Consider the following 27,577-nt stretch of genomic DNA (forward strand, 5'->3'; position numbering starts at 1 on the left):
AGGGAACAGGAGAGGAAGAGGAAACTGTTGTATGAATAGCAGTCCCTTGGGCCAATGGAACTGCAGCATCGGATACATGGCCCAACCTAATTAGAGAACCAATGTGGTATAGGGTTTAGGGGGCTCCCCTCAAATTTATAACAATATACATATATGCAGTACATATGGAGGGGGCCCACACATATACATAAGTATATTGCACAGTTGTATTAGTGTTTTGTTTTTTTATTGGTATCTGTTTCTGCATACAGTGCATCCCACATTTCAGTAGTTTTTAGATATTTCTTTTCTTTTTTCATTTTTTTTAAAAAAAATTATTAATTTTCCATTTAAACACATATAATCACATAATTATTATCGACCTTACTTCGTTGGCTCTTTAGAGCCTGTCGACTTCCTTCCCTCCCACCTCTTGGCTTTCAAAACTAACCTTTATATCACAGCATTATATATATTTCCCAATTCTAATATAACTCATTACTAAATCCCTCAAAATTTAAATAAATATAGAAAATTTAAATAAATATAGAAAGGTAAAAAAATTCTCATTACAAGTCTTCAGATAACCCTACTAGTGTTGTTAGTTGCTCACAATGATCTTTCAAATACAGTGGTACCTTGGTTTACAACCATAATCCGTTCCGGAGGTCCGTTTGTAAACCAAAACAGGTTGTAACCCAAGGCGCGCTTTCGTCAATGGGGCCTCCCAAAAAAATTTGTTCATAATCCCCCAAAAATGGGTTGTAATCCAAAAAAAAAAGGTTGCAAACCGGGACACGCACTTCCGAGTTTGACGTGTTTGTAATCCAAAACATATGCAAACCAAGGTACCACTATTTTGTATAATTTTACTCCAGTCTTTTTGATCGTGCTAGTTTCAGATTTTTCCCATCAGCTTCACCAGCTCCGCAAAGTCCATCATTTTCACCTGCCACTCTTCCTTTGCTGGTACAGTTACAGATAGGTAGCCGTGTTGGTCTGCCATAGTCAAAACAAAAAAAATTCCTTCCAGTAGCACCTTAAAGACCAACTAAGTTAGTTCTTGGTATGAGCTTTCGTGTGCATGCACACTTCTTCAGATACACATGTGTATCTGTGTGTATCTGTACATGTGTGTATCTGAAGAAGTGTGCATGCACACGAAAGCTCATACCAAGAACTAACTTAGTTGGTCTTTAAGGTGCTACTGGAAGGAATTTTTTTTGTTTTGCTGGTACAGTTTTTAAATACAGTGGTACCTCCGGTTACGAACTTAATTCATTCCGGAGGTCCGTTCTTACCCCAAAACCATTCTTAACCTGAGGCGCGCTTTCACTAATGGGGTTTCCTGCTGCCACCAGGCCGCCGGCGCATGATTTCCACTCTCATCCCGTGGCAAAGTTCGCTACCGGGAGCATCTACTTCCAGGTTAGCAGAGCTTGTTACCTGAAGCGTTCATAAGGAGGAAGGTATGTAACCTGAGGTTCCATTGTATTTCTTATGTGTTCCAATACAGGTATCTAATAAGAAGACTGGTGGATGGTGGTCTTGTAGCAAGGTTAAAGCTTACTGGGAAATGGTATACAATGAATTGAAAAGGATGTTCAAAATAACTTTTATATATTAAAAAAACCCAAAAAAAGAAGCTTTTCTTTTGGGGAATTATAGGGACAGAACAACCTAAATTGTATAGAAATTTATTCTATAGATTTATTCTATAGGCTACATATAGACTTTTCTATAGACTACATATACAGAAATTTATTCTATAGACTGCAGCAGCAAGAATGCTACTTGCCCAAAAGTCCCAGCAAAGGAAGAATGGATACAAAAACGTACAGAATATGCAGAAATGGCAAAACTTACCAGAAAAATAAGAAATCAAAATAACAAACTTTTTATAAAGGAATGGAAATGGTTTATTGAATATTTACATATAAATTGCAAACAGATAAAAACATTGGCAGGGTTATTGTAATAACCCGCCGCTTCATAAGAGTATATTTAAAGTAGATAATTAAATGAGCAAATTAAATGAATTTGGATATGCAGAAGATCTTTAAAAATAAATTTAAGGAACCACAGAAAGAGGGGGAAGAAAGTCAAACTTTGAAATGTTAAATTTATTGTAAAACTAATGAAATGTTTAGACTTGAAAAGTATAAAAACTTTTTTGTTAAAAAAAAGAAGATTGGTGGAACGAATGCTGTTCTCTGTTGCCAGGCAGTGTGGAATCACCATAAACAGCGACAATAGCAGCAAGCACCTCCCCTATGGCATACCATGACCACTTTCCCATAATTGTTGACTTTGAAGTTCCTCCAAGCCATGCCAGCATTCCTTCTGGATAAGCTTCAGCAAACAGGGAGCAAAAATTCAGAATTATGGTAATGAGCTCAGAGCAAGCCCATGGATCTCAGGTTACATCTTAGGTCAGGCAAACTTTTTCAGCAGGGGGCCGGCCCACTGTCCCTCAGACCTTGTGGGGGGCCAGACTATATTTGTGGAGGGGATAAATGAATTCCTATGCCCCACAAATGACCCAGAGATGCATTTTAAATAAAAGCACAATTGCACTCATGTAAAAACACCAGGAAGGCCCCACAAACAACCCAGATATGCATTTTAAATAAAAGGACACATTCTACTCATGTAAAAACACACTGATTCCCAGACCGTTCATGGGCCGGATTTAGAAGGCTATTGGGCCAGATCAGGCCCCCGGGCCTTAGTTTGCCTACCCATGTCTTAGGTTATACAGCATCAATGACAGTGACAGCTACAGCAACTTTTTAAAAGGGGCTGGGATGGTGTCCAGGAAAGAGTGTGTCAGAGGGAAACCCATATCTTGACCCTTTGAGGCAGTTTCCTTCGAAGCCCCGTAGAAACAAGGGAAGATTATTATCTTGCTGGGTTGCGCTCCTGCTTACAGGGACGTATAGCATTCTCCAGATTTCAAATGCTTGCAGCAACTGTACAGTTCATATTATGCTACTGAATACTCCCCGGAGACAATGAGAATGAAAAGAGATCCACTGTGTTCTCATCGCTCAGTCCCCATCTGTTGTCAGGAACAGGGAGAGTTATGGAAGCCTTCCCTCGACGTTACATCAGGAGACTGTATTAATAAACTGCTAAAATGTAATGCAATCTGCTTCTCAGCACCTGCCTCGGAGCATCTGCTTCCTGACACTTTAATGGCATGCAGGTTATTCATTAAGTGGCGCTTGCAGTATTGCCTTCGCTAATGAGGTTCTACTCTGGGGGTTCTTGGTTGGCCATTAAAAGCCCTCGAAATACTCACAGCCACTGGCTTGTAACCGATATCCGAAGAAGATCTGATGGTAAGTGTGTGTGTTTTTTCCCTCCTGGTGAACCAGTTGAGGGAAGGGAGTCAAGTGACAAGCAGGTTTGGTGGCTGAAAACATCCCTCCTGCTCCAACTTTTCCAAATATGCATGCCAGCACTGTAATTAATCTCAGTGAAATGGAATGTCTCGTCCTGACCAGTTCAGCTGGTGTGGGCCAAAGTGCAAAGGAACAAGCAAAAAGAAAAAGGAGTTTAGTCTCTCGCTTCAGAGGGCGAATTTCGGTTTCCCTAACGAGAAAATCTGACACAACTCCTCTTCGTGAAAGGAACGGGACCATGGCAAGAGGCAATGATAGATTCCACGAGGCTGTAGAGAGTTCAAAAAAGAGACAGGTTGCTGTTTTTCGAAACGCTATTCTGCTCGGCAGGATCTGCAATGTTTAAAATGTGTGGTGGGATTTGGGAACAGGTACAAATTAAACTTTTAAATACACACACACACACACACACAGTGCAGTTACTCACAAAGTGTGCAGAATAATTAAGTTGGTATGTGTGGGGCAGCCAACCCCCAAACCCAGAGGCCCCATGCAGCACTGGTTCTGCGCCCCCTAACCAATATGTCGGAAGGCAAGGAAAGAAGGCATTATAAGAGAACAAGGAAGCGTTCGTGGTGAGTTCTAGCACCTCTTTTTCTAGAAAAACAGCACCACATGTGATTCCCAAGTACTGTAATCTCCCATTCAGAAACTGATGAGTGTCTGAGGTGTTTAGCTTCAGCAAGTCCTCAGGAGTCCTCAAGCCAGTCAGGAGAGGTGCTGGAACTGAGTTCAAGTGAGTTCCTGCTGAAAAAAAGCACTGATCACATGTATGCTGCCTTGAGTTCCACAGCTGAAAAAATGTAGTATATAGTTTTCAATGTTGTTGTTTTTTTAAAAAAACACACCTGTTTTTTCTGTTTCTAGTTGTTTTATTACACATCATTTTAAGATGGTTGGATAAAATGTGATTAATAAATCAGTGGTGGGAATGTTCTTAATAATAAATTTACTAAATAAATAGCCCATTCACTTGTTTTTTCTCATAGCCTTTAGTATCTAGCTTCCCTTGCCTCTATGACTGCCGCACAGCTGTTTTCCTTGACATTGACCTTTGCTTGTGTCTTTTGACCATGGGATGTCTCTCTGACTCCCATCAACCAATCCAGCTGCTGGCTTCTGCATCACAGCCAGCTGGGTTCTGCCTGTCATTCTGACCATTAGTCTTCTCTTAGACAGCTCTTTGCGCTGTCTGTTTCAAGGATCTATGTAAAAGCCCTTAATATGAAAGCTGAGTATCCAGTTTTCGAGTGTCGGTGCTTGCTTGATGCGAAACTGACAGCAGCAGCATGTTTTTGACCCATAAATATATTAACGGAAGACTTTGTAGCACATCTTGGTAGGTTTCCACAAGCCGCATGAATATTCAGCATCAACGGGAGAGTATTCATCCATTGTAGAGAATGAATATATATTTCCGAACTCCTCACTTGAGAATCAAGAAATTCCCATCTCAAGGTCTTCCAGATCAGCCAAAGTTCAAGTTCTTATTTCTTCACCTTGACAAATATACGAGGCAGACGAGTGTGATACACAGTTCAGAGCATTGCTGGGTGATTCAGTAGCAAAGTCAAGAGGAGGCGAAGGATGAGCAATATTATGTAAATGCAGCCGTGCTGATTTACAGGCGCAAATGGTGTTAGATTTCAAGGAATAAAAAAAAACACCAAATTCCTACAATTGGATTTTAGGACGGTTAGTCATCCACATAAATAGAATAATGACGTGCCTGTCATTGAAAGGACCTTTTTATGAGAAGAGTAACTTTGGACTCCTGTTGAATGCTGATTTCCTCGTTGAAACTCACCAACAAGATGGAATAAGAGGGCAGATGAAACAGCAGTCACCTGTGGAATGAGCAGCCCACCTGTTCACTGGCTTACATTGGGGTTCAGACATTTATTGCATTAGACGCTTTGGATGCAGGGTGTGAGTGTATCCATGGGTGTAGCGTGGGTTGACAGTACCCGGGGCAGTGCAGAAGGGGGTGGGTGGGAAACAGACAGAGTACACAAGCACATTCCATTGCCTAACAGAGTCCATGTCACCCAGGAAATCACAGCCACAGAGATAAGAAAAGAAGAGTCATTCCATAGTCTGGAGAGGTCGCTTCCTGGTTTGCATGGGGAAGCCATTTGCAATGCAGCCCAGCAATGGAAGTGAGCAGCAGCACTGGGTGTTGAAATTTTGCGCCCCAACAATTTTGCACCCGGGGAAACCACCCCTGTGGGCCCCTCGCACTACGCCACTGAGGGTACCACCACTAGGGTGACCACCACCATGTGACCAATGCAACCAACGGGACAAGGTACATGTGCACACATGTGTGCCATGAGCCCCACAGTGCTGCTGGGGTCGGGCTTTGATTGGCAGGCTCTGACACAGGAGGAGGAGGAACAAGAAACAGGGGGTCGGGATTCAATGGTGGATGGAAGAGATGGGTATCTCCTCTTTCCATACTGACTTCATGCCAGCTCTCTCCTCCAACCTTCCTGCAAAGCAATGTGGGCTGGGGAGGACTTTGGTCAGCTGAAGGGGGGAAGCTGGAGGTGGCAGTATCTGAACAAGTGTCTAAACCGGAGGGTGCAAGTTTGTTGCCGAGAACCAATTGCCACCTTCTCAGATGGGTTCAGACCTTCTCACCCCAACAGAGCATCCATTTGTAATCTCAGTATTCCCGCAAGGCGAGCGAGCCTCGTGAGTGACTGCAATGTGCCTCATCTTCAAACGCTTGGCAGGAGGGTCAGGGAAACTTATTGGGACGTCTTTGTCATCTCCATCCAGTTCCAAACTACTTGCCCTCCCCTCCCCAACACCTGAATCGTGATTCCTTAACACAGTGTTTATTGCCAGACCTGTACCAAGACTTGCCTGAATAAAGAACTCCTTTTTACTTACAAGTAAGGGACACAGGTGGCGCTGTGGGTTAAAGCCTCAGCGCCTAGGACTTGCCGATCGAAAGGTCGGCGGTTCGAATCCCTGCGGCGGGGTGCGCTCCCGCTGCTCGGTCCCAGCGCCTGCCAACCTAGCAGTTCGAAAGCACCTCCGGATGCAAGTAGATAAATAGGGACCGCTTACCAGCGGGAAGGTAAACGGCATTTCCGTGTGCGGCTCTGGCTCGCCAGAGCAGCGATGTCACGCTGGCCACGTGACCCGGAAGTGTCTCCGGACAGCGCTGGCCCCTGGCCTCTAGAGTGAGATGGGCGCACAACCCCAGAGTCTGTCAAGACTGGCCCGTACGGGCAGGGGTACCTTTACCTTTACCTTTAAGAGCCTCTGTCTGCTTGTGTTTGGGGTGGGATCCAGGACAACCTCTATAATTTATTCCCCCCTTTTAAGTGGGAAAGGATCCCATGCAATCTGTGTCACACGGTACACATGGGGTACCGTAGCATGACCTGGAAAGAGTGGTAAACAACCCTCTGAGTTTCATTGTGATAGCATTTTTAAAACTGCATTGATGCCCGTACATTCTCATGTTATCCACTAATACAATGGGATGGTGTCCATTTAATATTATACCAGCAAAATGCCCATGGGTGGCAGGCTTCTGTATCACAAAAACTGTTGGGATGCTGTGCATCTTTGTGTGTTACGTGACCAGGATAGGGTCTCTATAATGGAGCTCAAACCTAGAGTCAAAGGTAGAGTGCATTTTTCTTTCTACAACAACATTGCTCCAAGTGTCACATTTTACTATCCCCTAAAGCAGTGAATGGAACGTGGGTGGTGCTGTGGGTTAAACCACAGAGCCTAGGACTTGCTGATCAGAAGGTTGGCGGTTCGAATCCCCGTGACAGGGTGAGCTCCCGTTGCTCAGTCCCTGCTCCTGCCAACCTAGCAGTTTGAAAGCACGTCAAAGTGCAAGTAGATAAATAGATACCACTCCAGGGAAGGTAAATGGCATTTCCGTGCGCTGCTCTGGTTCGGCAGAAGCGGCTTAGTCATGCTGGCCACATGACCCAGAAGCTGTACACTGGCTCCCTCGGCCAATAAAGCGAGATGAGCGCCGCAACCCCAGAGTTGGCCACGACTGGACCTAATGGTCAGGGCTCCCTTTACCTTTACTAAAGCAGTGAGTGGTATCCATTTATATGGATGTTATGATATGAGTGCTTAAGAATACCCTGTACACTGGGACTAAACTGACTCCCTGCCCTTGGTGTCTGCATCCAATTAAGTGTTCAGTTATTTGCATAGCCCCACCCCTTTCTCTGCCCAGCACAACACTAGGTTTGGTTTCTTGGTCATACTACAGTGAACTCAGTTTTATGTCCCTCTCTAGGCACCAAATGAGAGAAGGAACAGCAATGGAAGGGACCACCAAGATATATACAGAAATATTAAGACCTGCTCCCTTATATCCTAGTGGGGACTTATGGCTATGTGAGCATCCAACCTACATTGTATTTTTCCTTTAAACGTTTTTTAAGTGCTTCCTAGAATTCGGAAATCTTTTCGGTTCTCTTTAGCATCAATTAAGCTGACCAGGTTTTAAAAATCTGCTTCTGTGTGTTGCTGCACAGCTGACAGCTTCAAAGGGAAGATTATCACTTCCCCAGATTGACATTTGCCTTGTTTACATTGTTACTTTGCAAATCATTAAGTCCTGGCAGCCTACGGTGGTGTTTGGTTACCTTGTGGGGGTAATCAGCACTTTGGAGAGCTCCTGTTACATTGCAAAGAAGGTTGGAATGCCCCTAAAATGAAATGTGTATGTTGGTGCATGAAATGAGCAAAGAAACTCACCCTTTGATTTTGAAATTATCTATTGGTCTTGGAGGTGTGAAGGACCGGGGTGGGGGGAGGGAATGGAAAAATAGGGAGAGGACCACCCCCACTCCCAAATTTCTGGCTTTTTTTACCAGGCCTTTACATCTCTAATTGCCCTGCACAGATTTGACTGTACTATAATCACAGAGCTCTCCTCAAAAGGACACCCAAGGTCTCAACTTATTTTACATACATGAATTTACTATTTATTATCTTACATTATGTTTCACCTTTCTTCCACCATAGAACACAAGGTAGCATACACGTGGATAAGGTCCAGTCAATGACCAGATCCATATCTGCTCAGCTGCTACAAGGTGGTAGCCTCATGAGTTTTCAGAAGTCATATGCTGCATTATTTCTACAGCTCACAAGTGTAAGAAGTCATATCAGCAACTGGAGAAGGAGGAGAGGTCAGAGGTTGGAGAAAAAACTATAAGTGGAGGTGTTAATAATAATAATAATAATAATAATAATAATAATAATAATAATAATAATAATTTATTTATACCCCGCCCATCTGGCTGGATTTCCCCAGCTGCTCTGGGCAGCTCCCAACAGAATATTAAAAACACAATAAAACATCAAACATTAAAAAGTTCCCTAAACAGGGCTGCCTTCAGATATCTTCTAAAAGTCAGATAGTTGTTCATTTCCTTGACATTTGGTGGGAGGGCGTTCCACAGGGAGGGTGCCACTAGCGAGAAGGCCCTCTGCCTGGCTCCCTGTAACCTGGCTTCTCGCAGTGAGGGAACTGCCAAAAAGCCTTCAGAGCTGGATCTCAGTGTCCGGGCAGAACGATGGGGGTGGAGATGCTCCTTCAGGTATACAGGACCAGGGATGTTTAGGGCTTTACCCATCCTTGGGGACCCCTAGGACACTCCCCACACCTACTGCACATGGAAATGGGTGTGGAAAGTGCAGTTGACTGGGACATAGCTGGGCAGTTTAAGGAAGCTCCATTCACCTTGTGTCTGCCCATTAAACCAAGCCTAGAGAAACCAGAGAGATGTCAACAGTTTCCAGGAACCCTTCCCTTTGTAAGACATTTGTGGGTGAGCTGAGAGTTCTTTTAGAGCCTGGATAAGAGCCAGCAGGCTGAGAGGGGGGGTGTGGCTAAAAGAGAAGGAATCAATAGTCAGTTTTTATTTATTAGTAAATAATAAATATTTTTTATTTGTTTTTATTTGTATCTATGTACTTACGTAATATAGTCGTACCTTGGTTTTCAAACAGTTTAGTTCTCAAACATTTTGGCTCCCAAACGCAGCAAACCCAAAAGTGACTGTTCCGGTTTGCAAACTATTTTTGGAAGCCGAATGCCTGATAGGTCTTCTGCAGCTTCCAATTGGCTGCAGGAGCTTCCTGCATCCAATCAGAAGCTGCCCTTTGGTTTTGGAAGTTGAACGGACTTCTGGAATGGATTCCGCTTGACTTCCGAGGTACGACTGTAATTCCAATATTTTGTTATAAGTTGTCAGTTGTGGCTTCAGTTTTCTGTACACCACTTAGGGGTATTTTTAATATATTAAGCAGTTTGGAAAGGATGTAAATAAATAAATAATTTCAAACCCATGTTAGGGAGTGGGTGGCACTGTGACCTAAATCACTGAGCCCCTTGGACTTGCCAATCGGAAGGTCGGCAGTTCAAATCCCCGCAACGGTGCGAGCTCCCGTTGCTCTTTCCCAGCTCCTGCCAGCCTAGCAGTTCGAAAGCACACCAGCGCAAGTAGATAAATAGGTACCTTTATCAAACCCTTGTGTACACTATCAGTCAGGGACAGTTACAGCTATGCATACAGCAAGCGATCACACCTTTTGAAGCTGCAGCTCATTTTGGGTTCCCATTCTGGGTATATATGGTAAAATACAGGTGTGGGTTCCCATGGGTTTTGTACTGCATTGCAGCCAGCAAAGGCGCTCCCATTCAGACAAGGACTTCCATTTGTGCAATGGAATTTCCCCTTCTGCTACTCTCATTTCATGCCCCCCCCCAATTCTGTTCTAGAGGTTTGGGGGACACTCAAAACAGCTTTGGGGGAGCAAAGGGAACCGGTGAGGTAGGAGCAGAATTTTCATTGAGCAAACAGATGAGAGATGACTGCAAGCAATTAACCCGACATTGTGAAATATCCTGTTCTGTACCAGTAATGTTGTTGTTGTTTAGTCGTGTCCGACTCTTTGTGACCCCATGGACCAGAGCATGCCAGGCACTCCTGTCTTCCACTGCCTCCCGCAGTTGGGTCAGACTCATGTTGGTAGCTTCAGGACACTGTCCAACCATCTCGTCCTCTGTCGTCCCCTTCTCCTTGTGCCCTCCATCTTTCCCAGCATCAGGGTCTTTTCCAGGGAGTCTTCTCTTCTCATGAGGTGGCCAAAGTATTGGAGCCTCAGCTTCAGGATCTGTCCTTCCAATGAGCACTCAGGGCTGATTTCCTTAAGAATGGATAGGTTTGATCTTCTTGCAGTCCATGGGACTCTCAAGAGTCTCCTCCAGCACCACAATTCAAAAGCATCAATTCTTTGACGATCAGCCTTCTTTATGGTCCAGCTCTCGCTTCCATACATCACTACTGGGAATATCATAGCTTTTACTATATGGACCTTTGTTGGCAAGGTGATGTCTCTGCTTTTTAAGATGCTGTCTAGGTTTGCCATCGCCTTTCTCCCAAGGAGCAGGCGTCTTTTAATTTCGTGACTGCTGTCACCATCTACAATGATCATGGAGCCCAAAAAAGTAAAGTCTCAATATTTGGCTTGTTTACAGGGGGTGAGAATGCCGCCACATATATTGACATGAAGCAGCATCTATATGGTATAGTGAACTGTCCATAGTGTTGCTCAGTCCTTTTCCATCAGAAGTAAATTCCACTGAGTTCAGTGGAACTTACTCCTGGGGAGTGAGTAGCAAGCAAGGGTGCAGAAGGTTGCAGAAGTACAGTTACAACAGTGTGGTCCTATTTTTAAAAAATTAACAAAAGCAGGCCAGGAAAGGCATTCTCCAAAAATGTGATGCTGCAAATACAAGTCTCCTGGCCTTGATTAACCCACATAATTGGTGCTTTTTAAAAATTTATTTTTATTGAATTTTACAAGAAGAAAAAGAGAAAGAGAAAAACAAAGAACAATACATAACACTGTAAACACATTTATATACATCTTTTCCAAAATGCAAACTAAAAAAAAAGACAAAAGTCAAAAGAAAAGGAAAAAATATACTTTTCATAACCAATAATATTACCAAATTCATGCTTCAAACTTTACAATATATAAATCCTAATTAAAATATTATAAAAGACTGCATTCACCGCATATCTCTTAGTTATCTTGCTCGCCTTTCCACCTGTTCTTCAATCATTTCCCTTCCTTAGGTTCTTTCATAATCAGTCAAATCTTTATGTTCTCTATATTCTTCACAAGGTTAGTCTAAGCACAACCAAACTTCCATATCTGAGCCCTGCTTGAATAAATATTCATTTAAGCATTCTCATTGTTTCTGAACTGTAGTTTTGGATTTATGCCTTATTAAATCCATCAATTTTGCTAACTCCAGGTACTCACATAGTTTACTTAACCATTCCCCCTTTCGTTGAGATATAATTTCCTTTCCAATGACTGGCTACCAACATTCTCACTGCTGTTGTTGCATACAGAAAGATGTTAATTTTGTCTTTGGGGATATCCTTACTCAAAATTCCTAGCAAATATGCTTCTGCCCTTTTGATATATGATACTTTTAAATTGATGCTGTACAGTATTTTTAACACAGAGGAGAAGTGCAATACAGACACACAAAGGTGCACTGCACTACAAAGTACCAGCAGATGCCTCAAACTCAAACAAGTGAGCCACACTACTACCCTGCGGTGGTTTTTAATGTGTTTCTCTGTTTAAATCCCCATGGGAAGGGAAACAGCTTGGGTTGTATAAAGGGTTTTGTGCCCCTCCCTGGCCATCATCTCTCTGTTGCTGATCATTCCGCCAGAGGTGGCATTTCTGCTTCAAAATGTGTTATCATTTTGTGGAGTGACTGGGAATGGCGCTCTCTACATGAAAAATGTTGTGAGGTCAGCTCTCATGCTGAAAACAAATTCCTGGGACCAAGAATGTCTCAGACGACCCTATTCATTAATTCTCACAGTGCAATCCTAAGCATGTTTTCTCAGAAGCAAATGCCTCTTCGCTCAATAGATCTTACCCATTCAAGTGTGCAACCCTATTGGAACACAGTCGGGCTCACTTTTAAGTACAGTCTAACTGTATTTTGCTTAATTATTTAAAATATTTTCACGCCGACTTTAAGGGGGGGGGAGACGCTCCTAAGGCAGTGCACCATTAAAATACAGCCACGATATTCAAACCCATAAAAGCCAGTAGAAATAAAACGTAAGCATGCAGCCCAGACAATAGAAAAATGCAGTACGTAGCTACAAAAATGATGATGATGATGATGATGATAATAATAATAATAATAATAAACTGTCAGCAGAACACAACTCAAGAAAAAAGCAGACAAACACAATGGGATCTTCAGAGCTTCTTTTAAAAAAAAATATTATTAAACAATTCCAACATAACAAATTGTCAATCCATATAATCACATACATTATTTTCCCCCTTTCCCCCCTTCAATCCCTCCCTCCCCCCCCAAGACTTCCCTCAGCTCCTCTCTCTGATTTCTCTGCACATATTGTTCTCTGCATGTTATAAAATTATATATATCCTTGCCTTATCTATCATGTAATCAACCATACATTTGTGTATGTTTATTCAAAACCTGCCAAGGAGTCCAGTTCATTTTGTTGTCTTTTTAGATAACACTGGTCAACAACAAATTTGTTGTCTGCATTTTATTCAGTTGATTTAGGACGAATCTGATGCGCTGAATCCAAAATTCACATTGGTTTTGCTCAATCAGGTCAAGTTTTTGAGCTATGGCCACATGTCGTTTTTTTACGTTTTTGTTCACATGTATGCTTGTGTGGAGCATTTTAGAAGAAGTTGGTGGAGGTAAAATGCCATGTCGAATAATTGTTTTGATTGGAAATGATTATTTTAATGACAAGAAGTATTCAGGTCCAATAGTTCTGGGTGATTATGCCGAAAAGGGATCGGTTTGAAGTCATAAAACCTCAAAATCTTCCATAAATTGGTGCGGCAAAGCATAAAGTTGGGGGATCAAAACTAAGTTAATGGGGCAGCCGCCCCACGAAGTATCCTGATCTTCAATCAGCACGTCGTCCTGTAGCTCATTGTGATGAAATTCCAGTGCCTATCTTCGGAGAACTTCCTGACATTAGTGACGAAGATGCCTCCAGTGTTGAAGGACATGAAGAAGAAGTCATTCTTGAAGATGATGCTCCACATCCATTTTCCCAAAAGGAGTTGAATGATCTAGTTCGTGACCTCAGCTTGTCAAAGGACTCTGCCGAACTGTTTGCATCCAGATTGAAGGGGAAAAAACCTCCTCTCTGACAGTGCTCGCATCAGCTTCTTCCGCAACAGGCATCAAGAGTACCTTTGTTTTTCTTGGAAGAGAAGGACTTGGTGTACTGTGCAGATATTGCCCAGCTTCTGCTCAAGCTTGGAGTGCCACAGTACGAACCCAAAGATTGGAGACTGTTCATTGACAGCAGCAAGTGATCACTGAAATGTGTTCTGCTACACAACGGCAACCAGTTTGCCTCTATACCCCTGGCACACTCGGGTACACTGAAGGAGAACTATGAAACGGTGAAGTATGTGCTGGAGAAAATTGGTTATGATCAGCATAAGTGGTTTATTTGTGTTGACCTGAAGATGGTGAACTTTTTGTTGGGACAACAGTCTGGCTTCACCAAGTACCCATGTTTTCTGTGCATGTGGGATAGTAGGGACCGTGCTCAGCATTACACAAAGAAGGACTGGCCTGTGCGGGAGGAATTGGTGCCTTGCAAAGAAAGGAATGTCATCAACGACCCTCTGGTGGACAGAGACAGAATACTCTTCCCACTGCTGCACATCAAGCTCGGCTTAATCAAGCAGTTCACCAAGGCTCTGGACAAGGATGGTGACTGCTTCACTTACTTGTGCCAGGCTTTTCCAGGATTGACCATGGAGAAGTTGAAAGCTGGCATCTTTGATGGTCCTCAGATCCGTCAGCTCATCAGAGATCCAGAGTTCAGAAACTCAATGAACGAAGTGGAACTGGAAGGGTGGAAGGCATTAGTTCTGGTAGTGAAGAACTTTCTGGGCAACAATAAGGCCAGAAACTACGCAGAACTTGTCAACAACATGCTGACTGCTTTCAGTGTAATTTGTAAAAAGTTCCCATTGTCCCTTAAAGTCACAGTTGCGTAGCGAAACCCCTCCCCGCAAGAAATGAAGACACAGGACACGTTATATAAGGTTAATGGGCACAAAAAGGCCACAACTTTATTGATTACAGGAATTGGAAGGTATTGGCCTTAGGCATTGGCTCCTATCGACTACCCAGCATGGAGACTGGGAAGGGTTATCCACAAGCCGTGGGGGTCCTGTTGAAATACGCCAACTAGGATCCCACGGGTGTCACCATTTGGGGGCGTGCTGGAGGCCCTTACCTCCCTAGGTTTCGGACAAGGCAACGCCCCCTGAGTCCTCTACCGGACTACCCCTTTCCATTGGGGGAAGGTGATGGCGCTTCCTTCCCCCTTCATTTGCATAACAATTACCCCTGCCAATGCCTAACCGCCAATACCGAAGTTGTGACGATTGCTAAGAGGTAGGCGAAAAAACCAAAAGGCTAAAAGTGCGCCAAGTTGGAAAAATTCCTACCAGGCCCCTTGCAGCGACCAACCGAAGTCCATAGCAAGGTCAAGGCTAGCTAAACCTAAAGGGTGGGTGGGATGGGAAAACCGGGCAGCAGGATCAGGGGAAAAGAGGGCGGTCCCCAGGCGCCCTGGCCTTAAATGAGGCCAGGCCACGCCTCCCCAGCCCGCCGATTGGTGGGCCAGGTCTCGGGCACTCCCGGGGATTCCCTCTTCTCGCGGGGGCTAAACCCAGCCCCCATGTGCGTGGGAAAGGGGATGGTCCGCAATGCCCCCTCCTCTCGAGCTCGGAAGTGGCTTTGTCCTTATCAGGCAGTTTATATGTCAATTTAGTCAATTCTGCATAACTCATCCATTTTTCTTGCTACAGGTCTTCGGAGCTTTGATAAAGACCTGAAGCTACTGGGACTGCTGGAGCACAGCTGGTAAAGTGTTCCAGCAAACATCCACGTCCGCTCCCCTGAGTCACTGTTTTGCACGGGGCTCCAGCTGACCCACCTGAGCTGCATAAATCTGGTCTGCATAGCACTGCTGTGCAGGATTAGCAAACATGACTTGCTGCTGCATAGCTCCATTTCAGCAAACCGTACTTTGCTCTACGACAGGAAACCTGGCTCTATTTGGTGCAGTTAGCTTTTTTTAATTTTTATTTTTTAACCATGATTTGAGAGCTTTGAGGATTCATATTTATTTAGCCTCCTGAGCCATGGAAACTAGGAAGTGCCTGAAAGCCGAGAGATTTTTTTCGCATGACTCAGTGAACCGGGCTCCAACAAGGGAAAACCATGAATGATATTATGAGACTCGCGACGGGCCTTGGCAACCTGGCTATCTGCACGACTCAGATTCGCAGCCTTAACATCTGGCCTATCAAAGGGGGAAGCGTGCAAATGTCCCCTTTAAGGGGAGCTGGGATGCCGCTGCAGCATTTCTGGGAACTGGGAGCTGGGATGCGAACTGCTAATTTGTTCCAGAGGTCCCTCTCTGCTCTCTTTAACAGTGCAGCTCAGCAACATCCAGATCAAGTCATGTTGCATAATAAGGACTTGGGGTCAGCTCGGCATATCTCACTTTTACTGTGCCAGGTTTTCGGCTTGTTATTTGTACAGGGAAAGGTGCTACATCTACTGAACGACACCATTGGAGGGCCATCCGCTTCCATTCCCAAAGGTTGCATAAATGACAGTACAGGAATGCTTGGCTTAGTCAGACTTAGTAAGGAACAGCCAGCCCCTTCAGAGCTCTTCTGGCAAATAGCAGCAAACCGTGTCTATTTCTCCTTGTTCGCAGAGAAAAATAAGGAATCCTGGGGAAAACCATTAAAGGTGCCATTTTTTAATGTTATTATTAAATTGTCACCGACCCATTTAAATTTTATTTCGCCAATCAACTGTGGTGTGCTTTAACTCTTCCATGGATCCACTGGTTGACTTAAACCAGGGGTCAGCAAACTTTTTCAGCAGGGGGCCAGTCCACTGTCCCTCAGACCTTGTGGGGGGCCAGACTATTTTTTTTGGGGGGGGGGAATGAATGAATTTCTATGCCCCACAAAAAAACCAGAGATGCATTTTAAATAAAAGCACACATTCTACTCATGTAAAAACACCAGGCAGGCCCCACAAGTAACCCAGAGATGCATTTTAAATAAAAGGACACGTTCCACTCATGTAAAAACACGCTGATTCCTGGACCGTCCGTGGGCCAGATTTAGAAGGCAAACCAGCCCCTGGGCCTTAGCTTGCCTATCATGACTTAAACCCTCACTAGCTACAGAATCTCAATATACTGTTATGCTTGAACCACTTTTCCAAGCGGTGAGAGATTCCTGGGGTCCAGCTCTGTCTCAGGTTTAATTTCTTTGGAAAGAAGTTGCCAGAGCACTATTCTGCAACTATCTTGGGCATCCCCTTATGAGCATCTTGGCTCAGAAGCCTGCATTTCCTCTGGAAAAGTTAATTAGTCTAGAAAGGATCTAACAAACAGAGACAAAATGCACTTTGAATGTTTCCTGTCCAAACTGTGAAGCACTGGACCTCCTGAAATCGTTCCTCATCTGATCAAAGCAATTATATATCAATTGTCTATGGAGAGTCCTGATATTTTGAGAGTCTTTCTCAATACAGTGGTAGTAAAGTAAAGGTAAAGGTACCCCTGCCTGTACGGGCCAGTCTTGACAGACTCTAGGGTTGTGCGCTCATCTCACTCTATAGGCCAGGAGCCAGCGCTGTCCGCAGATACTTCCGGGTCACGTGGCCAGCGTGACGAAGCTGCAGCTGGTGAGCCAGCGCAGCACACGGAAACGCCGTTTACCTTCTCGCTAGTAAGCGGTCCCTATTTATCTACTTGCACCCGGGGGTGCTTTCGAACTGCTAGGTTGGCAGGCGCTGGGACCGAGCAACGGGAGCGCACCCCGCCATGGGGATTCGAACCGCCGACCTGATGATCGGCAAGTCCTAGGTGCTGAGGTTTTACCCACAGCGCCACCTGCGTCCCTCAATACAGTGGTACCTCGGGTTAAGTACTTAATTTGTTCTGGAGGTCCGTTCTTAACCTGATGCACCACTTTAGCTAATGGGGCCTCCTGCTGCCGCCGCGCCCCCGGAGCACAATTTCTGTTCTCATCCTGAAGCAAAGTTCTTAACCTGAAGCACTATTTTTGGGTTAGCAGAGTCTGTAACCTGAAGCATATGTAACCTGAAGCGTATGTAACCCGAGGTACCACTGTAGACCCAGAACTCCTGAGCTCAGAGTCTCCCTTGAGGCGTCCACTACTCTCTTTCCCCCAAGTTTCCCCCACGTGTCCTTTGTTTGCTGGCACACACTCGGCCTAATTTTTTAGACTTTCTGGCTGGATACCTGTTCTTGCAACTCTGAACCCCCAAACTGATTTTGGAAAGCTCTTGCCGGGATCAACTCAGCCAGACTGACTTTACACCCCTGGCTCTGAGTGCTACTGATGGGAAGATTGGTTACATTATGCTCAGATTAAAGAAGTTTTTAAGTTGGATAAAAAGGTAGGATTCCAGGTGGAAAAATCAAAGTTAGAAACAGAATTGTTAGAACCCAGCTCTAAGATACTCTCAAGAATGTATAACTTGCTGCTAAAATGGAATACACAGGATGAAACGGTTAAAACAGCTATGATAAAATGGGCACAGGACATAGGGTATAACATTATGTTTGCTGACTGGGAAAAGTTATGGACCACAGGTTTGAGATTTACGGCATGTAATGCCTTGAAAGAAAATATTATGAAAATGATTTACAGGTGGTACATAACCCCAGTCAAGCTTGCAAAGATATACCATTTGCCTGATAATAAATGTTGGAAGTGTAAAGAAGCTGATGGAACATTCTTTCACCTCTGGTGGTCCTGTCCTAGAGTGAAGGCTTTCTGGGAAATGATATATAATGAGCTGAAAAAGGTATTTAAGTATACCTTGCCTAAGAAACCAGAGGCCTTCCTTTTGGGCATCGTTGGCCAGAGTGTGCAAAAGAAGGACCGAACTTTTTTTATGTATGCCACAACAGCAGCAAGGATACTCATTGCTAAAGGCTGGAAAACTCAAGATTTGCCCACAGTGGAAGAATGGCAGATGCAACTGATGGACTATATGGAACTGGCAGAGATGACTAGCAGAATCCGAGACCTGGGAGAAGAACTGGTGGAGGAGGATTGGAAGAAATTTAAGGACTACTTACAAAAACACTGTAAATTGTATGAATGTTAAGAAAGATGTAAGATCTGTATTAATATGGCTCCAACAAATTAGTATAAGGAATACAAATTTAAATGTAGTTGAAAGGAAAGACAAATTTTGGATATATTATATCTTAAAATTAAGTTCTTAAAAGAGTGCTTTAAATTCTAAAATTGGAGAAATAATATTGGATAACTATATGATATAAATTGAAATAAGTAAATAATTTGCTAGAAAAATTTATGAGGTCAGCTTGCAGGAACAAGAGATGTGAGGAAGTCCAAAGATGAGAATGAAATGTGGTTACTGAAAAAGATTATGTTTTTATGTATGTTGTTTATTGTTTAAAAACTTCAATAATTTTTTTTTTTTAAAAAAAGGAAGTTTTGCTTCTGCACATGACTCTGGCAAACCGCTCTAAGCTGAAGCATTCCTTCCTCACCCACCCTAGAATGTTCAGTTCACATTGAGTTCATGAAACATCGTACCCTGACCTGTTCTTAATGCATGGTTGACCACATCTACGGAATGCGATAGTTATGTTCTTTTAAGTTTTGCTATATCAATCACTAGTAATAGTTTAATAAGGAGGTTTTCATACCTGTCCAATTCTGTGTTCCCTTTCCCAACCTTTAATCTATTGATGATTAATGCCTGTATGTAACCTTTGCATTGTATTTGTGTTAACCAATCAGCAACAAGCACATATGTGGCAATGCTGTAATATTCAATAAAAGAAACTCCCCAAGACATGCTCAAGAGATGCCTCCCATATGACACTTGTCATTCGTCTGTCGTTTATTTCAACCCAACATGCTACATTTTGCATTCCCACTTCCAATGAACTGCACTTGATAATACTCTCAGAAACAAATGGGTTTGGTTGATTGGTTGGTTATCTTCTTTTTCTTCACTCTGATACAAAGGATCCTCAGACCCTCTGCTGTGTGGACACAGCATATAGAAGGAAAGGTACAGCTCGCCACCACCGCCCCCCAACAATCACTTTGGTCAGCTTTTAATTTCAGCATCAATTCTCCCCTTCTTCTTCCCTGGAAACAACCCACCAAGCGGCCTCTATGGCCAGCAGCTGCCTCACTCCACATTTCTCCAGATTTCCCTTCGATCTCTAGGACAGCCTTTGCAGTTACCGATCAAATTGCTGTTTTGTTATTCATTCTCAATAAAACTCCATTTGTCGGGAAGCAGTGGTCTCACTCTTCTGCTCCCTGAATACTTTACAAGGACACTCCAATACTTGACTAAATGATCTGAAGTCACTCATGCTGTGCTCCTTTGATATTGGAAGGGGTAAAGGTAAAGGTAAAGGTACCCCTGCCCGTACGGGCCAGTCTTGACAGACTCTGGGGTTGTGCGCCCATCTCACTCAAGAGGCCAGGGGCCAGCGCTGTCCGAAGACACTTCCGGGTCACGTGGCCAGTGTGATATCGCTGCTCTGGCGAGCCAGAGCTGCACACGGAAACGCCGTTTACCTTCCCGCCAGTAAGCGGTCCCTATTTATCTACTTGCACCCGGAGGTGCTTTCGAACTGCTAGGTTGGCAGGCGCTGGGACTGAGCGACGGGAGCGCACCCCGCCGCAGGGATTCAAACCGCCGACCTTTCGATCGGCAAGCCCTAGGCGCTGAGGCTTTAACACACAGCGCCACCCGCGTTGGAAGGGGTGCCAGTTTGTAAATATGCTTGTTTTATGGCGAAATGTGAGTGTGTTTTTTTCTTTTTCTTTTTTTTGTTTTGTTTTGTTCTTCAGTCTCTTTTCTTTTTGCTTTCTCTGAATTCTTCTTTGTTTTCTTTTTTCTCTTTTTACCTTGTCTTTGTCTTTTAAAATGTGTGTTGTTGTTTCTTTTTCTGTATAATGTATTTTGTAAAAGCTTAATAAATAGAACTTTAAAAAAAAAGGAAGGGGTGCCAGTTTGTGGGCGAGATCCTGTGCTCCAGGAGAACAGAGCCAAGGGTACAGTGGGGAATGGTTCCCATTGCTCCCATTGCTCCCATTGAGCTAAATTCCCACCAGCCAGCTGTGTTCCAGAACACGGGTGGCGCTGCGGTCTCTTGGGCTTGCCAATCAAAAGGTCAGCAGTTCGAATCCCCGCAATGGAGTGAGCTCCCATTGCTCTGTCCCAGTTCCTGCCAACCTAGCAGTTTGAAAGCATGCCAGTGCGAGTAGATAAATAGGTACCACTGCGGCGGGAAGGTAAACGGCATTTCCGTGCACTCTGGTTTCCGTCACGGTGTCCCGTTGCAGCAGAAGCAGTTTAGTCATGTTGGCCACGTGACCTGGAAAGCTGTCTGTGGACAAACACTGACTCCCTCGGCCTGAAAGTGAGATGAGCACCGCAACCCCATAGTCGCCTTTGACTGGACTTAACTATCCAGGGGTCCTTTGCCTTTGATTTCTGCTGTGGGAGAAACAGCTTGCATGATAACAGAATATTCAGATGACCTGATGAAGATCCAACTATTGAGACCTATCAGCCAATCTCCTAAAGAAAAGAAGTACTTGGCAACTTTACCAGAACTATAAAGGGAATCTTAATACATATTAATACAGCAGTACATCTGGCTCTGTTAACTGTCTTTGTACAGACCCCTCCCAGTCTTATGCTACCAATAAGCACTTTGTACTATGAACTTGCACATTCCAAAGCTGATGAATTAAATTTAATAGGACATGCAAGGCTGTAGCCAAAAAAAACATTCCTGCATCTCCTTTTTCTTTCTCTCGTATAGAATCTAAGGATACTGAATGCAAGATAATATAGCATGAAGCTGTAAATTTCCCCATTACTCCTTCTTTCTTCCTTGGCTGACACAGTTTTTTATTCCGATTCAAAACCGTTGCAGTTCCCAAAGGGAAGATGCTCCAATCCCTTAATCATTTTTGTCATCCTTTTCCATGATCTCTTCTAAATCCTCAACATCCATGTTGAGACGGTCATCCAGCTGACCGCAATATTCTAAATCTGTAGGCACACCATAGGCTAATGTCATAGCATGGTGATACCTGTAACTATATATAATGCACAGTATATAACGATATTGGGTAATAGTCATAAAGGAAGTTAACACCAATGGGTGCTACCTACTCAATTTGCATGTAGACAATTAGATATACAGATGACTCATTAAGCTGTTATGTTAGCAACCAGATCATACTAGGAGGGCGAAAGCTCAACTTATTTTATAAATATCCACATTACAGAGCTGTTTCATATGCTAAATACATTGGTACCTCTGGTTACGGATTTAATCCATTCTGGGGTGCTGTGTGCACCCAGAAAAATCCATAACTAGAGGCGCTGCTTCTATGCATGCGTTTGGCGTGATAGAGTGCTTCTATGTGCACACACGGCATGCAGAGTGCTTCTGTGTAAGTGCATGATGCGCAGAGCACTTCTGCGCATGCGGCAAAACCTGGAAGTATACACTTCTGGGTTTGCTGCAGCCATAACCTGAAGATTCAGTAACCTGGAAGTTACGCAACACGAGGTACCACTGTAAATGGCAGGCATAGTTGCGCAACTTTTTGTTTCTCTGCCTCGCTTATAAATCCCTGGAGCGGAGCGGAGTGAAGCTGACTCATTTTTGGTCCTCTCACCTGGCCTTGCCCCCAGCGGTGCCACAGATTGGCTCATTTGAATGGGGGTTTGGCGGGAACCCCAATGGTCTGTGGCACTGGGAAGGCAGGCCAGCTCCAACAAACCTGTCATGTCACAAGGGGCATCGGAGGTGCTGTGCGCTGGTTCGCAAATGGCGCCCACAGTCAGAGGTGTGAGTGGTTATTGTCTACTTTCACATAAACAAATTCTGTTAGCTTTACCACTGAAGGAATTTTACTATTAATCCATTCCTTTAATGTTGGGATGCTAGATATTTTATTTATTTCTATGTATGAAATGCATTTATAGACGAGCCTTAAATTAAAAAAAAAATATTCCCAGAGTGATTCAGCAATCACACAGTCCATAACAGACAAAAAGAAAACCATAAAACCGTCTTCAATCCTAAAACAGCAACAAGGGAACAATTCCATAGACTGCTCCACAGATCAAATCTGGTGACAACCTCAAGAAGTTCTGAAGGCCAGAATGAAAAGATATATTGGTGGCTGTAACAATTTTTGCCCCATTTGGTGGCTATAAACAGTTTTGCTGCCATTAAAGGTCTTACCCAGAGGCTTTGTGATTTTAAGGACATATTGTGTCTAAATAAAATCTAGAGTTTTCTCTCATCAGAAAGGTCCTCTAAATTCAAAGCATCTTCTAAGCCTTAGACAGAAATTCAAGAAAATCAACCGGTGGTGATTCCAGTTTCTAACTGCATTAGTTGAGGAACTGAATAAGCTACAACGGTGCAGAGACTGTTGAAATCCTTGGATATTTCCAAAGATTGATGGATCTGTCCGATGCAGTAATTCTAGGGAATTTCCAGTTATTACTGCATTGCATAACACGGGTGACATACAGCATCCTCAATGTGTGGATATATGTGGTCAATAGTTCAAATTTCATATGAACTTTGGAAAGCAAAGATTTCATCACGAGTGTGTCACTTAATGCTTGATGCAGCAGCTAGAAGCAGCAAATATAGTGCAATCATAGAATATGGCTTGCACAGATGGGCTCATCCACCTTTATCTTTGCTCGGTGCTTCTAGGCATAGAACAGCACTTTAAAGCTCTCTATCTGAGCACTTTTCTTTTTCTGCCCTGGTGCTTTCCCCACAAAACCTAGCTCTTTACTGCTGAATCACAGCCAACAGCAATCTGTTGAAACTCAAATTTCCCTTTGTTCCAATAAAATGGGTATAATAAAAGATTGGATCCAAAAGCTGACAGAATATGCCGAATTAGACGATCTATCAGAAAAAATAAAGAATAAATCAAAACAGCAATTTGTTTCAAAATGGAAGGTTTTCAAAGAATATTTGAAAAATAAATATAGTAGTTTAAGTTCTGTTGCAGCATTCGAGGAACTTCAGTAATAGTTGCAAGGTAGATATAAGAAATTAGATATATTAAGAAAAAGTTTAATTATTATAAAAGTGTGTATTGGCAATAAGTAATATGAAATTGAAATATGGAATAGACGGGAGGTTGGGTCTTTAGTGTTAAGACCAATATATGTTTGTCTGTTAAGAAAATTATGTGTAATTTGGTAGTTGTGTTTTTTCTTTTTTCTTGCTGTATCAATAAAAAAAATTTTTTTTTAAGGTATAATCATACAATATTCCATATTCAGCTCTAAAGACTACTGGGGTTAATTTTTAATCTTTTATTTCAAAGAACAAAGGAATAGAAACCAAAGAGAAGGGCAGGGGAGAAGGGAAAAACAGCGTCATCTTTTCTCTTTTTTCCAGTAGAGATGTCAATAAAAGGAAAGAAGCAAACAATAAGGATTTTTTTTTTTAATAACATTGGCATACCTATAAGAGTAGCAACACTTCCTTGCCAATGTCTCTCTAATATATATAAAAAAATCATAAGGATGTCGCCACGCTGCAGTTCGCTTGGCCACAGACAGGTGGCACTGTGAGCTACCGTGTGATGAGCTGCTGAGCCAGTGGGCAGCCAAATAGCCCAGGTGAGGAGAGGACAGGGGGAAGTATCCAGAGCAGAGAGATGCAGGAGAGAACCAGAGGATGGAGATCAAGTCAAACATATTGCTATTTAACAGCTTGCTAAGGGAAATTACCAATGAAATTTGAAATTGTTCCTTGGTTGAAGATCCATCTCTGCATTCTCACACTTCTGCTGCCATGACCAAACAGTACTATCCTGCACTTCCCTACAGTAGCCACTTAATGTATCTCCCAAAAGGAGGACCGTGATTTACATGAAATCTGCTTACAGTGGTACCTCCTGTTACAGATGGGACCCTGTTCCAGAGGCCTGTCCATATTGTGAAATGCCCGCAGCTCGAAGCACTGCGCTTTGCGCAGGTGCATGGCGCGATTAAGCACTTTGCGCATGCGCAAGCGGTGAAACCCGGAAGTAACCCGTTCCAGGTTGCCGCAGGATGTAACGCGAAAAGACGCAACATGAAGCAGACGCAACACAAGGTATGACTGTACGCTAATTTTCATGTACAACTGCAAAGGTAGAAATAACCTTGATATCTATCATTGCAGTGGAAATATTGCACATCTCAGCTTCACTGAAAGACTTTGACTAGATGACTTGTGCACCCATTCAGTCTGCTGTTCATTCATGTGCTAACCGTCAATGGGCAACTTCAAGACCCTTCCTGGTCTGGCTTGAAGGAATCATAGAACTGGGAGGGACCACGAGGGTCATCTAGTCCAACCCCCTGCAATGCAGGAATCTTTTGCCCAAGGTGGGGCTTGAGCCCACAACTCTGAGATCTCATGCTCTACCAACTGAGCTATACCAGCACCATCCAGATTAAAGGTAAAATCTGGACTTGGACTGGACAGACCTTCAAATAGAGGGCATCTTCAAACAGAGGATTGTCCTCTATAAGGTGGGGCACATGGCGACCTGGTGTACCCCAATCCCAGCTTCTACTTTCAGCAGTCCCCATTTCCCACTTTCCACTGCTGGCTCATTACCATCATGCTAAAGTAAACGTAAAGGTATCCCTGACCATTAGGTCCAGTCGTGACCGACTCTGGGGTTGCGGCGCTCATCTCGCATTATTGGCCGAGGGAGCCGGTGTTTGTCCGCAGACAGCTTCCGGGTCGTGGCCAGCATGACTAAGCTGCTTCTAGTGAACCAGAACAGCGCACGGAACACCGTTTACCTTCCCGCCGGAGCGGTACCTATTTATCTACTTGCACTTTGATGTGCTTTCGAACTGCTAGGTTGGCAGGAGCAGGGACCGAGCAACGGGAGCTCACCCCACTGCGGGGATTCGAACCGCAGACCTTCTGATCTGCAAGTCCTAGGCTCTGTGGTTTAACCCACAGTGCCACCCGCGTCCCTAGACCATCATGCTAGAAACACTCTTAAAGGCTTTATACCCAAGTGGCCACTTCATGGCTCACAACTCATACGCAGCCCCAAAGCAAGGTCACATCCAGTGTTCAAGTAGTTTAATAAAAATGAAAAATCAGGTTTTTTAAAAACCTTGTTTTATTTTACTAAATAAAAACACTTTATACGGCACAAATAAGCCAAAAATTCAGATTCTCTAGTCACAGAAATCCAGACTCCCCCTATGCGAAAGGAATGAAGGATGCCAGAAAACAGACACGCCCAAACGCTGCAATGTGAGTGTGCAATAAATCTTGTGACTCCAAAGGTGCAGAAGGTCAATGCATGCAAAAACAGAAGGGGTGGGAATACATGTGCATAAAGAGGAGCTGTGTTCTTTCTTGCTGATTCATCAAGGCCTAAAGCCAACAGGCAAACCAGATCGGGGGGCGTTTCTTCGTGGAAGCGGCACTGCTATCTAATCGGTGCCAGAACTGTTTATCTGCATGGATTAAGAGTATACAGAGCTTGTCAGGAGTTTTAAGAAGGTCATCTGACTAATCCCACTGCAACAGTTTGGATACATTTGGGGTTTATTTTAGAGTATCAGTGACCAAAGCATTTTCTAGATGGTTTGAGAGACTTCTTTCACCTGGAGGGGAGAGAGAGAGAGAGAGAGAGAGAGAGAGAGAGAGAGAGAGAGAGAGAGAGATGAAAAACATGTGCTGTTTATGCACTAGAAAATTGGTAGAAGTGAAAACTGGTTTAATAGTCATTTAAGGTAAAAGGACCCCTGGGTGGTTAAGTCCAGTCAAAGGCGACTACAGTCATACCTCATGTTGTGTCCACTTCAGGTTACATCTTTCAAGTTGCATCCCACGACAACCCGGAAGTACTTAATGTTACTTCCGGGTTTCGCCACTCGCGCATGCACAGAAGCGCTAAATCATGCTGCACATGTGTGCAGACGCATTGATTCTGGATGTGAATGCTTTGAGTTCTGGATATGCCTCTGGGATGGATTACGTCCACAACTCAAGGTTCCACTGTATGGGCTTGCGGCGCTCATCTTGCTTTCAGACCAAGGGAGCCGGTGTTTGTCCACAGACAGCTTTCCAGGTCTTGCGACCAGCATGACTAAACCGCTTCTGGCGCAACGGAACACTGTGACAGAAACCAGAGTGCACAGAAATGCCATTTACCTTCCCGCCACAGCAGTATGCATTCATCTACTTGCACTGGTATGCTTTTGAACTGCTAGGTTGGCAGGAGCTGGGACAGAGCAACGGGAGCTCACCCCGTCGCAGGGATTCGAACCGCCGACCTTCTGATTGGCACGCCCAAGAGGCTCAATGGCTCAATGGTTTAGACCACGGTGCTACCCGCTAAGCTAATGAAATTTGCCCCACATACAGGTCTTACTCTGCGCATGCCCAGATTGGTGCCAAATTGGTTGTGGCCTGCGTGTCACCACAGCGAGAGCACTGTGAGGTATTGTTATGCAGGCTGTGAAACAATTTGTATGAAATATGGTGAATGTCTGTTCAGGACTGCACTTTGCAGTGTAGCTTTCTATGCTAGGGAAAAAGGAAGGAAGGAAGGAAGGAAGGAAGGAAGGAAGGAAGGAAGGGAGGGAGGGAGGGAGGGAGGGAGGGAGGGAGGGAGGGAGGGAGGAAGGAAGGAAGGAAGGAAGGAAGGAAGGAAGGAAGGAAGGAAGGAAGGGGAAATTGCAGGAGACCTGGTGCCAAAGACTGAGAGCTTAGGCCCCTGTAACAATGCCCTTGCATCAGATCCCAGCTTAATTTTTCTACTTTTTTCCCAACACAGCACAAAACATTGCTCCTCCACAGAACACCACAGAAAAAGGACCGATGTTATAGGATACTCTTGACATCCCAGCGGTTCTCCGTTGGGAAAACCCCCTGCCACTGTTGACTCTTTGCCAACAGTGAATCATCAGAAATGGAATACCTGAG

General features: G+C 43.9%; 1 long non-coding RNA gene across 1 annotated transcript; it reads left to right on the forward strand.

The window, feature by feature from the left end:
* Nucleotides 1–4,073: 4,073 nt before the first annotated feature.
* LOC310839354 lies at nt 4,074–27,577 on the forward strand. The gene is made up of 3 exons (XR_014561467.1): nt 4,074–4,189; nt 15,318–15,372; nt 27,429–27,577. It is a non-coding gene; the product is annotated as an uncharacterized lncRNA (long non-coding RNA).

Source organism: Podarcis gaigeae, assembly GCF_964106915.1.
Source record: "Podarcis gaigeae genome assembly, chromosome: 2".
NCBI lineage: Eukaryota > Metazoa > Chordata > Lepidosauria > Squamata > Lacertidae > Podarcis > Podarcis gaigeae.